This window comes from Thermobia domestica, chromosome 5 (assembly GCF_964235325.1).
Source record: "Thermobia domestica chromosome 5, izTheDome1.hap1.1, whole genome shotgun sequence".
In the NCBI taxonomy this organism is placed as follows: Eukaryota; Metazoa; Arthropoda; class Insecta; order Zygentoma; family Lepismatidae; genus Thermobia; species Thermobia domestica.
This window is the reverse complement of record NC_137458.1, coordinates 217604618-217618746: the sequence shown is the minus strand read 5'-3', so window position 1 is coordinate 217618746 and position 14129 is coordinate 217604618. Positions and strand designations below refer to the sequence as shown.

Here is a 14129-nt window from a genome sequence, read left to right as displayed (position 1 = left end):
TGTCCTCGCAATTTTGTTCGGGCCCTTCTGACGTGACACCGGTTATAGGATAGGAAGAGATCATATACAGAGGTACAACAGTTATTTAATGCTACATTTTCCGACCATAACCCAATTTCGAAGTCAACTGTCTAAGAGACCATTGAATGTTTTGCAGAAAGGTACCGCATGCGATCAGGAAGGCCGAAACAATGTAGCAATTTGGCAGTTTCTTTTAATTTACAATCTTTTGTGGAAATTCCGCATTCATTGATAACCAGAGTTGCTAACAAGCTAGGTGTTTCCCAGAGTTCAGCGCAATGAATTTTTGTACACTATGCTCTTTATGTAAAGTCATTCTGAAGTATGATTAGTACCATACTAAAGAGTTCGATTAACATATGTTAATTACAGTAGTCAAACCTTTAGTATGACGCTAATCATACGTCAAAACGACTCTGCATAAGGCGGTATAAGTTGAAACCCTAGGAGAATGCGTTTAGTGCATGAAATAACGGAAGACGACTTTAATCACCGAATTGAGTTTTGCGAAGTAATGATATGAAATATCGATGACAGCAATATTGTCGTAAATGACATGGCATTCTCTGATAACTTTCAGACTGTCAGTTTAACGTCCCACATTATGCCCTTTAGAATGACGATGATTAAAGCAAGTGAATGATGATGAAAGAACGGGTGAAATCAAAATGAAACGACGGTACCCCGGGAAAACTCACCTATACAATATTGTCCACCACAACTTTACTTGGCCGGGAATCGAACCAGTAGTCCTACACACCTGAGCTAAGCGTTCTACCACTGAACCACCGTGCCCCTCCCTCCGGTATTCCTTGATGAAGTGATATTTACCTTATATGGTCTGATGAACCGAAAAAATTATCACTATTGGAGCGATGAAAACCCACATTGATGGGATGTTATTTCGAAGAACAGAAGTGCAGAAGCTACTGACAGAAATAAACTACATTCTTAATTAAAAACATTACGAATGATATAAGAGATATGTTAAATTAAAAGTAGGAATGCAAAATATTTTTGAATACGAACTGTGGTTTAATTAGGAATACAGCTGGTAAATAATAATATTGGACTACAAAGGGATTCAGAAGTCTTGCTAGAGGAAATATAAATATATTGAGATTATTATTATTATTATTATTATTATTATCGAATTGAAAATTCAATGGTGTATCTAAAATCAGGTAAAAGATCAGAAAAAGTACGTGTAGCCAACAAGCGGTAAGAAATGTGTGAAGTATTAAGGGCTTGCATTGAGGGTGCCAGGTAAACATGATTGGGAGCCACTGACATACGATATTGCATTGAGGACGACCCCTTCTCTACACGTCGTTCTTTGTCTAGGCCTTACTGACATGGAATCAAATAAAAAATAATGAAACAAGAAGTATATTATAAACAAAAAATCCTTACTAAAACTATTATATATATTTTCTACACTAAATCTCATCAAATATATATATATATATATATATATATATATATATATATATATATATATATATATATATATATATATATATATATATATATATATATATAATATTAACAACTTGACTTCGGTGAACATTACATTATTCTTATTATATATTAACGGTGCTAACCTAACACGAAGCCTTATAATAAGGATTTAAAAACAGCTGAAAGACAAATGACAAACATTACAAACAAATAGCATTTGTTTGTATTTTCTGTCGTATCTGATCAGATTTTAAACGTATATAATTGTTTTACATTACAGTATATTTTTTGAACAACTTGACTTTGATTAACATTACACTATGATCATTATATTTTAGAAGTACCAATCTTGCATAAAGCCTTACAGTAAGATAAAAAGAGTGAAAAAAGACATTACTAACAAAAAGTATTTTTGAGATAAACAATACATTTATTATATTTGAAAACTACTTACTTAACATGAATCCTTAGAAAGAAAAATCTTCATATCTTGTCGATTAAATTGGGACTAAAAGGGCCAGTGTCACTTTTTGGCAAAAAAAATGAGATGTTCGTCAAATTTTAACGCCTATAAATGGATATTTTCTTTTGCAAGAAAAGCAAATGTTAATATGAATAGTATATATACTCCAAACTACTTCGTTGACATTAGCCCTTTTAGTCCCAAGTCGCAGATATATAAAGTATGTGAACTTACATTGAAAAATTCTGGTTACTTTAATCTGTTTTGAAGTTCTTCCAACTTATATTGGACATAAGTTTATTATCATTTTTGCTTAACTTTCCAAATGCCAAATACGATTGACATTTGTCTCAAACTGCTTGCGTGGATTGCAAATTAAAATTGTGAACCAAGCCACGAAGATAGTTCTCTAAAGGTCTTTGAGTATACTCCTGTACAATAGTACGTACTCGACTTGCAGTTACTCTGTATTTTTTCTGCCGGTGGTCAATACTTAATTTGATCAACAGAGTGCTCCTATAACCGTGTATATTCGACGATAACCGCTTACGATAAGATAAAATTCGTTGCGCCATATAATTTTATGATAAAATTACGCGCATCTCTTTACTTTATTTCATAGTTCTACCATATTCACTTTTTAATATTCGGCGACAGTTGCCATTGAAATTCATACAGTTATACGCAAAATAATGATAATATTAATAATAACAATAATAATAATAATAATAATAATAATAATAATAATAATAATAATAATAATAATAATCATAATAATAATAATAATAATAATAATAATAATAATAATAATAATAACAGAATTACAATATCAATTACATAAACAATACCTTCGAATAAAGAAAAATAACTGTCACGCTGGGATTCGAACCCGAGTCACTGAAATGGCAGTTCTCTGCTTTCACACTTGATACAAAGATAAGAAAATAAACTAGTAGCTATGTTACATAAACATAGCACACACTATTTCTACACGTGTTGATGCAATTCAAAGAATGCGAAAATAATGTCTGCCGGCTTTTCTTCTTTAGAAATTAGAAGTCACGGTGAGGAAGAATTGCAGTAATATAAATCGGGACCAGTTAAAAACAATGAGGTAGTCTCATCTTGAAGAACGCTTTGCGATATTTTCCTCATTGACGAAGGTCTATATCACTTGTTTTTGAGTTAAAGAAGGAAACCTCGAGTAAGTCATTGTGACACTCATAAGGAACATCTCCTTATACGGGTATTAGTACGGGTATTTTGTGTATAGTCTTACATGCAATGCTTTTAACTAGCTAATAGTTTAGGCGGAAGATGAAGTGACGAGGTGGGTAAGTTTTTAGCGCATTGAACTTATATTCGGCTGACCCGCGTTAAAATCCCGGTCATTTTCTAACTTTTTCAAATGTTTCAATTTCAATTTCAATACATAGTGTGACAACCAAGATTTTCTCTCCTCCAGAAAGAAAAAAAATATTGAAATGAGGAGAATTGGAGAAGGTCTCTCAATGAAGGCAATCATTTATTAACTTATTTCCAGCAGTTGTTCTAGATTTGATATTTTCGTCTACTTTCAAGCATTTTCTGATTTATGTGTGATCAGTGTTTTTATTTCTTTGAATATACAGTATATTGTGAAATAATACATTACATACACAACAATATTGAGATAAACATATGATGTTCATTGGACAACACGCTCTAAAACAGAGAGGTTCATAAAGACTGGATTCAGTGCTACCAACTGTTGTCAGTGCCGAGAAAAGTTACGTGTAAATTGAGTTGCATCTGTCCAGGCGTTCTCACAACTGCAAATTATGGACCCCAAGTTATGGAATTAGAGCACTTAGGGTGGAGAGACTTTTGTTGTTGGGCGTACATAGATTTTCCTAACACGAGTAACACTATCTGCTATTGATCTAAAATATTCCGAGTAATTTTTCCACTTTCTCTTTCTTTCCTTCTTTCCTTTTATTTCTTACTCCCGAATTTTTCGGCCCCTTACTTCGGCAGCCAGGGTCGTTGCCCCGCTCACCCGCACCATGACACGGCACTGATCATTACCTACCTGCAACACTTTTCTCTGTTCACATGAATCGTAACTGGGCTGTCGTAATAACTTTGACTAACACTGTATACAGACACATGTACGTTCTTTCAACACAAAGCAGGTGGTGTCCACTGAATACTTTTAATCTAATAAGCAATTTTATATTTCTCATGTCTTTCACGCTATATCTCAGGCTTTTTTGATGTGAGGCCCTTTGATCGCGGGGTCCTTTTGACTCGGAGCCCCTATTGGCTCAGGGCCTTTTTGACTCGCGCCCTTTTGCCGGGGACCCTTTTGACCCGGCATCTTTAAACGCAGGGCCCTTTTGACTCGGGCCCTTATGACCGGGGCCCTTTTGACGCGGGGCCCTTTTGTCGCGGGGCCCTTTTGACGTAGGGCCCTTTTGACTCGGGCCCTTATGACCTGGGCCCTTTTGACTCGGGCCCTTATGACCGGGGACCTTTTGACGCGGGGCCCTTTTGACTCGGGCCCTTTTGACGTGGGGCCCTTTTGACTCGGGCCCTTATGACCGGGGCCCTTTTGACGCGGGGCCGTTTTGACTCGGGCCTTTTTGTCCTCGCCCTTTTGTCCGGGCCCTTCTGACGTGACACCATCTGTATGTAAGACATCTTCAAAAGGACGTCATCAGTGCAGTTTCTTCATAGATTTTCATAGGCAGGTCAGGTCAGATAGCGGCTGGATGGGATGTGAAACACTACGAATGGATAGCAAACGGCTTCCTAAAATGGGTGAATAATCCCTCTATTAAGAAACCAGTCCTTCTGCTAATCGACGGCCACAAGACTCACTTGGCAATGGAAGTCAGCGAATTTTGTTCCAGCCATGCTATAGTACTCTACTGCCTTCCACCAAACAGCACACATATTCTTCAATCCTGCGACGTATCAGTGTTCAAATCGGTTTCGAGAGTTCTACATGGAAACTGAGTAAAAGTTACACGTGTCATTTCTGCACCACTAATTAAAAGAGTGATATACAAGGTAACAACACAATTAGTAATTAAAAACGAATTTAGAAGATGGGGTTTATACCCTTTCAACGCAGAGAAGACGAAGTATGTTTGGTGCTGCATTCCACTGAACCTTAAATGAATTTGGTGGTCCCTTTCTTGACAAAACTATCACAATTAATTAATCTCGGCGACTACTGTGCGAAACTGCAAAGTCATACCTGAAAAACTAGTGATGTAACATCTACAGATGCTATTAGTTTGGTAAAGTTATGCTTTAGCCTTCATACTGTAATTAAAAACACATTAACCGAGTAGTGGTCGATGACTAAACAGTAGGCAGTCGAACATTAACGAAAAATGGTCGAACACTAAAAAAAATCAGTTACTGGTGTTTCTCCGACTAATATTACATAAATGGAATAAGTTATCTCAGTTTTTGATAAAGTATAGATAAAATATAGTTTTAGGAACACGTGTGAGCTACTTGCATCCTCCTCAGTTGTTCCATTGAGTGAAAAACGATTAAGGACCATAAGAAAATGAGTTAGGTGGTCGAGGACTGGCACATTTACCCTATGAAGGATTTCAGGAGTCGTTTGCATATTTCTATGGGCAGGCAAAACATGTAGACAGTTCGTTGGAATTCAGTGATAATGATATTTTTGACGCTTACTGTACAACTGACCCCTTCCCTGTAAAAATCTTCCGTTTATATAGGAAAGCTATCGTATCAAGGCTATGTAGAAAAAACGAATGGTGGGGAGGATGGTGTCCTCCTACCAAAAAGAAGCTTTCTCTGATGCTTTGAAACTGACTGTTATTCCTTGAAACAGAGTTGCTATCTAACTATTCTTTTTACTAGAGGTATTTTTTTAATAGCTGAAAATAGAAATAATATAAATATACATAGTAAATACAACAATTACATTTACATACAATTAATAATAACAATAATTAGTCACCAATGACCAGATCTGGATTTCTTAACCTAATAATAACTTAAAATTTATAAATCAATACCAATATACTGATATAAAACAATATATAAATTGAAAGCATTATTTAAACATAAAAACCAGCAAGTGATCCAAAAGTGTCACTTGCATATCCGGCGTCTTTGCGGAAAAAAAAAGAATAATTAATTGTGTGAGAGGGCCCAGTTTTTCATTTAAAGTTCAATGTCTCTTTCAGTCTTTTCCTTAACTATACAAGAAAGGAAAACTCTGACCCTTCTCACCACACTGAAACACTTCACTCACACAAGTATTACACACGAAATATACTTGAAAAATTATCTTTGTATTTAATTTTAAGTCAATCATATGGTTCACTTTGAACTGTCTAAAGTCTGGATCAGTTCTGATCTGAATAACTTTTACCACACAATACACAATACTTTCACACTGAATTCACACAATACCTTTGCTGAAAAAAGAATGAAAAATTAATAAATAAGAAAAAAATAATTCACTGGGTAAGCAATCTGGCTTCCCGATTTTCATAGTTTACTGTCTCGAACATTTTTTCATTCTTAAATTCGAACTTGGAATTTACACAAGCACAACACTAGTCACCCTGAAGTTTTCCGCAACACAGCAACCCTGGAAATCCATCAAGTGTAATAAAGCTGCCTCTCAGCTACTATCTCCGACATCCTGGATAGTTTTAAAGTGGCCCCTGCCACTAGGGTTTTGTTAAGCTGAAACCATCCTTATGCATACTTCATCGAAAATTGTCCAATTCGGCACCCAAGTTCAGGATTCGAACTTCTTATGTGTGCATGAGCCAAAAGTACCATGCTACTTGCCCAGATGTAGATTCGAACTCTAGGACCCTTGGTTCGAGTCCTGGGAACTACCAACGGCACAACGAAAGTGTAGCCATACTGTAATTTATTGTTTTCTTACGTTGACTTTTAATTGATTACATACGACGAAACTTCTTTGGTTTCTCTCCGAGAAACCTCAGCGACCAACTAAACTGATTTTTGAAAAGTTCTCTTGATTGTGTAATACTACTATACTTTCACTTACTATTGATATGGCGTGAGTCGATGAATGATAGTAAATTTAAAGATCGATATACTTAGTCGTATTAACCCAGCCTTTTATGATATAACTGACGAGTACTGAAGGGAGTAAAATTATTTTCAAGTCTTGCTCTAAGCTATCTGAACTAAAGTCTCTAATTAGATTGCTCTAAAATAAAGAAGAATTAGCAGGAACTTAAATGTTCCAAAACAACTTTAATTACAGGAGAATGGCTGACTTACCATGTCTCCATTATTTCCTTACAAAGAGGTGAACGCATATACAAATGCAAAAACAAGAGAGATAGAAACTCAGATGTCTATATCAAAACGAAAAGTGCTCGGGCACAATAAAAACTCTGGGGGATGTCAAAGCTCCACTCCCCCCTTCCTCCTTATAACCAAAGAGGGATCAACCGCATCCACGATGCAAAAAGGGAACATATTTCCCATTCGTAACAATTACTCAATTCTTCCCAAGTTACTAGAGATCCATCAAATTTTTCAACTTCATTCTTCACTGCACTCATGTTGTAAAAAAGAACAATATACTTGACTTCCCATCAGTCCTTTTTCTTTAAAATCCGACTGGTATAACCTCAGCTACAATAATCTCTGGGTCCGCAATCCTTCCCCTTAGCAGGTTGCTCAGATAAAAAAAAACAAAGGCTGTCCACTGACTATTCAACAAGAGTCCTGTTGTAATCCCAGGCACTATTTCTCTTTTTTTAAAAAAAATCTTGACAAAGCTGTCTTCCTCCAAAAAATCGACTCAACATAATACACCATAAATAGTGAAATTTCGCAAGCCCAAAAACAAAACAAAAGGTAGTGGCTATTTACACAAACTTTATGGCAGGCTACTCTCCCCTCCATATCAAAATTTCTTACTCTGGTGCTGTGTAAGAAATAAAAAGGTCATTTCGAATAGCGTTATTGTTGTTCACATTTCCTTTTCCTTCCAGAGGGTTTTCCACAAACTTCCGCCCCTCCCATTTTCTCTTCCTCCGGGGCGCACAGTGACCATTTTTTACAACTCACTCCTACTGTCAAACAGAGGCACCTTCTTCCTCCTTGACACATTTTTCCCTTTTGTTCATCTTCCACATGTTTGGGGTGACTTTCTAAGTACAGTAATAATTCCATGCCACCCTTTCATGGTGTAATATAGCCAGAAACAGTTGTTCCATACAATTTTGCGTGAATTCTGATCAAAATGAGTCCTCCTTTTAACGGTAACCCGTTTACAAGGAAAAGTCCTTTTATTCATGGCTTCTCCAGGACTATCTTCCGCTCCTGTCATTGTTGCTACCTAACGTAACAAAGTTTTCCCCTACAAATAGAGCTGTATCTTTCGTGCGTTTTTTCCTATTTGTTTCTTCCTCATTTCTGTTTCGTAATTATCTATAGTGTTCCAGAAATGAAACTGTCTTCGAATTCCGAACAGTTAGCAAATGGCAATTTGAAGATAAACCAATTTCTCCTTTCGCTGTATAACAAGTGGGGAACTAACTTTTCCAAAATAGTTTCCAAAGAAACATTTCTCCTCTTAGAGTAGTCGTCGATAGAGTCAAGGAAGCTAAAAGAGCATTGCTTCGAATCTCCGCGAAAACGAGGTAGTTCAATTTTTACGTCAGCGGGGACGGTCCAGCACGAACAATTTTGCCTTTCTACGTTCATATTATAGCGACTTTGCTGTTCTTGGTCTTTACTATTTCCAGTTCTCGGACTACCCAACTTTATTAATTCTAAAATCTGTTCAACAGTTACGTCTTCTGTTTCTGATAAATTTAGGGCCTCCTTTAAAGTCTGCAGATCCACTGTAGTCGCCATTTCTGTTATCTTCCCGGATCTAAGTTTCATATAAAACTCTTGTTATGATTTCATGGACGAAAAGCCCACATATGTTTGTCGAAGAAAAAAAAATTAGGAATATGTTACTTTTTCTTTGTAACTCTAAAATACGTCAGACTGTGCGTACGGACTCTTTCCGTCTCTAGGACAAAATTTTCGACAAACTTAAAAAAAAAAAAAAATATAATAAATTATATTAAGACTCATATCTTAAAACAAAATAATGTCTAGGGTAATTAACTTAACAGATTTATAGCTCAGGATCTTATCTACATATGAAATCATAACACATGAGTTACCTCTATTAAAAGTTTATTTAGAAAATGTCGATAATTCTACGAAATATCTTTCTTTAAAAGTGCATGAGAAATACTGTAGGGTATTCTCTTATCTATTTCCTTAATTATTCTCTAGTTTTGGTAAAATTAATAAAGCTAAGTTTTCTCTAATTATGTGCCTGTGGCAGACAGAAGGGTTAGCCCTCACTAAAAGCGTCCTCTGTCGACCTTAACTTATAAAGGGCATTGACTCACTACATCAAAAGCCCTGGCCTACGACCCTATTTCGTGTACTCCCTTAAATAGGAGATGCACTAGAAGGATATCTATCTAAATACTTATTATAGGGATAGGTAGGTAAGGAGAATGAATTCGCCTTATAGTAGCGAAAGATCCTTAAATAGATCTGGCAGGTAAAGGTTAGATAAGAACCATACTCCCTGAATTAGATGTGATTAAAAAAAAAAAAAATCTGATAACTCTATCAGTAGCCTCTTACGAGTCCACTTGCGAGGGATCGAACCCAGGAATCTGTGTTCAGAGTATTCATAAAAACCTATTGTGTCCTGCAAGAGGAACAAATTACCTTATAACCGACCAAAACCGTATACAGTTTCAGTTTTGAACACGTATTCAAAAATTCTAGTATCAGGGAATTGCTAATCTAAATGCCATATCCACCTAAATATGGAATGTAGCATTTCAAGGATCAAATCCTGTCCCTATTCTACAGGGCCTAATTCCCTAACAAAAATCTGTTTCTTGAATTAGTATAAGAATTGTATTCCTATATCCTTTCTTCTCACAGGACCTCATTTTAGCCCAAGAAAGAAGTCCCTTAAAAATAAAAACCTACTAGAAGGTAGAACCTAATATAGCTCATGCCTTCTGCCTTATTTAAGACTCGGAGAACCTAACGCGTCTAAGCAAGACCACCGTAATACTCCCCCTTCATTTACTTGAAGAGCTAATATTCTCTTACGGGGAGAAAAAAGTTCCCACTCGGCTCACAGAGCCGAGTCCGTCCTATAGACTACATTTTGGAGACTGTTCGAAGTCTTCCCCAAGACTGACGGTCAACTGACCCCTTCCCTGTAAAAATCTTCCGTTTATATAGGAAAGCTATCGTATCAAGGCTATGTAGAAAAAACGAATGGTGGGGAGGATGGTGTCCTCCTACCAAAAAGAAGCTTTCTCTGATGCTTTGAAACTGACTGTTATTCCTTGAAACAGAGTTGCTATCTAACTATTCTTTTTACTAGAGGTATTTTTTTAATAGCTGAAAATAGAAATAATATAAATATACATAGTAAATACAACAATTACATTTACATACAATTAATAATAACAATAATTAGTCACCAATGACCAGATCTGGATTTCTTAACCTAATAATAATAATAACTTAAAATTTATAAATCAATACCAATATACTGATATAAAACAATATATAAATTAAAAGCATTATTTAAACATAAAAACCAGCAAGTGATCCAAAAGTGTCACTTGCACTTGAGTCCCTCTTTTTTTATAAATGATCTCATGTGCTGTGATTGGAAGATGTATAATATTAAAAATGAGGGGGATACTTTGTCAATTTGGGGGGGATTGGCGTCACAGCCTTTGCAGGAGGGATTGGCACCCCTGCTTATCAATGGTAGATTTAGGCTTTTTGTGGCTCTATGCAGTTTAAGGTCGGAGGCCCCTCACCTGCCACTACACACGTCCGTGATAATCTGTCCACTAATTAAATTGTTCCATATTTTATTTCTTTTGCGGACATAGGCAGTTTACTTTGTTTGCCTAATAGGTGCATATTCTTCTAAGATTCATGACGCTCCAATCTTTATATATGTTGACAGACCAGAAACATATCCTTTTCAACTCTCTCAGTGGTTAATATCACCCTGTCTCGATCAACACTCACTCTTGTGTATTCAAGATCATATTAGTCTTACCCGAAAATTTCATTGACGCACTTCCCAAAAATAAAGTAAATTTTAATGAAATTTTTAATTTAACGTAGAATGGTTATGTATGGCTTTTAGGCTAAAGAAGATGCATTATTAAATGAAAATCAATGGTTCAACATAATTGGTGGAATGAAAATGTAGGAAGAAATCAGAAAACTCTCGGACACGATGTCCACCACAAATTCACAATCTGCCATCAAACCAGGAGGGACCCCTCGCACCAGAGGTGAGCGCTGTACCGCCTGAGGAGTTATTGTAGTTAGCTCTTAGGTTGATTCTTGTTGATTAAAATATCAAACGGGGTAAAATTGGGTTTGTAATACTTTTTCTTAAACCTTATTCTTCACGAGCGAAGAACTAATTTATTGATAATAGGGCTTTTATGTAAGAGTGCGAAAATTTTGTTTTCGCAATTTTCGCGTGGGCTATTGAAGTGTTCCTTTTTTTAAAATTAATGCACGTTTATTTTGGAGATTTAATGTTTTAGTATTCTGATTTTCTTGTTGTTCTATTGTATATATGTATGTGCCTGTGTGGGTGTTACTTTCTAGGCCGAAGTGTGTTGTATTGCGTTGTAAGTGAACACTATTTGTGAAAGTCAAGATTAAGAAATAACTCGCTGCACAGTTGCCAGATATGCTAAGTACAGCAGAAAAACAAAATGCAGAAAAACGTAATTGTTGTTGTATGAGAGTTTAGCGTTCCATTCTCCAGCGAGGCCATACAAGACGTGGACCTACTGCTTAACATGGAATCCGAATCACATGAGCTTCCGCCGAGAATCGAACTCCAATCTCTCGTGCCAAATGTAAGTATGCTAACCATATATAACCAAGCCGGCGGCCCGGTGCAAACACAGTAGACAACTCTTTTACAAAAATAACTTTTTACCACCCACAAAGATTATTCAGGTTTACAGGGCATAAGAATGGAACAAACTTACGAGAAATGGTTATGAAATAATTGGTAGAATGATAATATGGGAGGGGGAAACCGAAGAACCCCAAAAGAAAATCGACCGACTAGCTGTTTACCGCAAGCTTACATGGCCTGGGATCGAACCAGGGGCCTTTCGCTCTAGAAAGGAGAGCTCTGAAACTGAGCCCTGTATAAACCACTTTTACAAAACTTAGATTCTATAGTATTGAAGGTATGACTACTTCAACATTTCAACTTTCACTGTGTGTTTCCAACATATCAAAACCAATGAAGATAGTTACGTATCTTGCTGGATACATCGCTCACTGACGAAGAAAATATGACACGTTCACGAGTACTATCAAGAGATTCATTTACTCCCAATTAGGTAAACCATCTGAGAGTAGACAGTTTCTACGTTATATGCAGTCTCCAAGGATGCAGTTTCCGGGGGGCTGGAGAAGCTCGTCACGAAAAGATTTAAGTGGACTCCCCAGAAATTGCATAAACTGTGTTTGAATTTTTGCTTGCTTATATGACAATGGAACACACACCTGTAAACCAGAAGCCGGTGGTCTCTACGTTCGGTCAGAGAAATGAGTGGCAAAAATAAAAGGATTCGAGCTGATTCTCAATTAAGTAAGTGGCAGCAAAAAAACGTTCAGTAAAGAGATTTAAAAATAAAATTACAGCAAAAACAAGTGCAAAATTTCCTAATGTGCATGAACTATTTAGCTCTTACGGGAACAAGAATGTTCCTTCACATGAAGTACATGAATAGGAACAAAAAAAAGTCAAAAATAAAAACTTCACCCTAAAGAAGAAAATTTCGTCAATTAAACTGAAGCCCAAAACAAATAATGAACCACTTCTTTTTTTGCTAGCATTTAAGCATTGAGCTGGATATACTTGAGATAGGGCTCCTGTGGGTGGGGAACACCTCGACTCAGTACGAAGAACACACATGATAGAAGAACGAGCTGTGTGGCAGTTTCTGGGACAAAAGTGATGAAATAATTTTTTCTATTCTTCTTTCGAGTTTGGATAACTTTCATGATATCCAGGTACCCGATTCTCAGCTCTAGAGCCAGGCTCTTCACTCTTGGTTCTGGAAACGGATATACAATTCTCGGTTCCGGATTCGGAACCGGTATTTTAGGAATCGAGTAAACCAGATTCGAAATTTTCTGGCTATCCTTAGGAGGACATGACCATCGTAAAAGACCTTCGATACTTATGAATGCCATATGATTTAGTAGTCCCTTTTGTTCATGATTTTAAACAATTTATGCAAAATTTTATATATTATATATATATATATATAAATAAATGGTGGATAATTTATTTGGAACATCCATGATAACGGAGAAACCAGAGGAGGGAGAGAAGCGGAACTTTTTCGTGAAGCAACTATGAGGAAGGGGCCATCGTATTACGTGTTAACCACCACCACCCAATGAACCGTGTTGCCATTCCAGTATAAAGTTATATTTTTTCAAATGGCACTACATCAGATTGTTACATATTTTAAATCAACATGTTGAAAGAAAACTTAAAATATCACCTTTATTATTCAGTGTTGCAAACTAATAATGTTATTATATCATAAACATCCGAAGTTTGCCTCTATCTCACACACAGCACAACGGAGATGAACAAGACAATGCATATCAAAATTACCTTAGCGTTGGATACTATGATCATAGTATAATTTGTTTGGAATGATCAACAACGAAGTTACAAGGCCTTGAAAATTTGAATTTTCTCTAAAGGATTTATTTTTTAAAAAATGCTTAGATAAGTATCATATCTAGTTACTAGTGTAATTTACAATGGATGTGTAAATTATTTTACCTTTTACAGCACTTCGATATCTCAAACTGTTCCGGAGATACGATAAACATTGCTGAAGTTTGCAACACTGCTTAAGTCATGTAATTGCGAGGACTTTTTTTTTTTTAATTAGACCTACCGAAAGTTATTCGTGTAATGCTGTAAAAGAGAAGGAAAAGAGCTGTAAAAGAGAAGGAAAAGAACAATCAGTTTAAATATTGTTGCGGAAGTACCACAGGATTCTCAAACTTGGATATTTGGACAGGGCACATA

The 14129-nt window shown here is 36.2% G+C and overlaps 1 protein-coding gene and 1 long non-coding RNA gene across 4 annotated transcripts in view; one reads left to right on the top strand and one right to left on the bottom strand.

Annotated features, from left to right (window-relative positions):
* BicC (protein bicaudal C) overlaps positions 1–14129 on the bottom strand; it is a 444159-nt gene that overhangs the window by 205327 nt on the left and 224703 nt on the right. The window lies entirely within an intron of this gene.
* The window catches only part of LOC145686407 (uncharacterized), a 501835-nt gene that overhangs the window by 333217 nt on the left and 154489 nt on the right, over positions 1–14129 (top strand). The window lies entirely within an intron of this gene.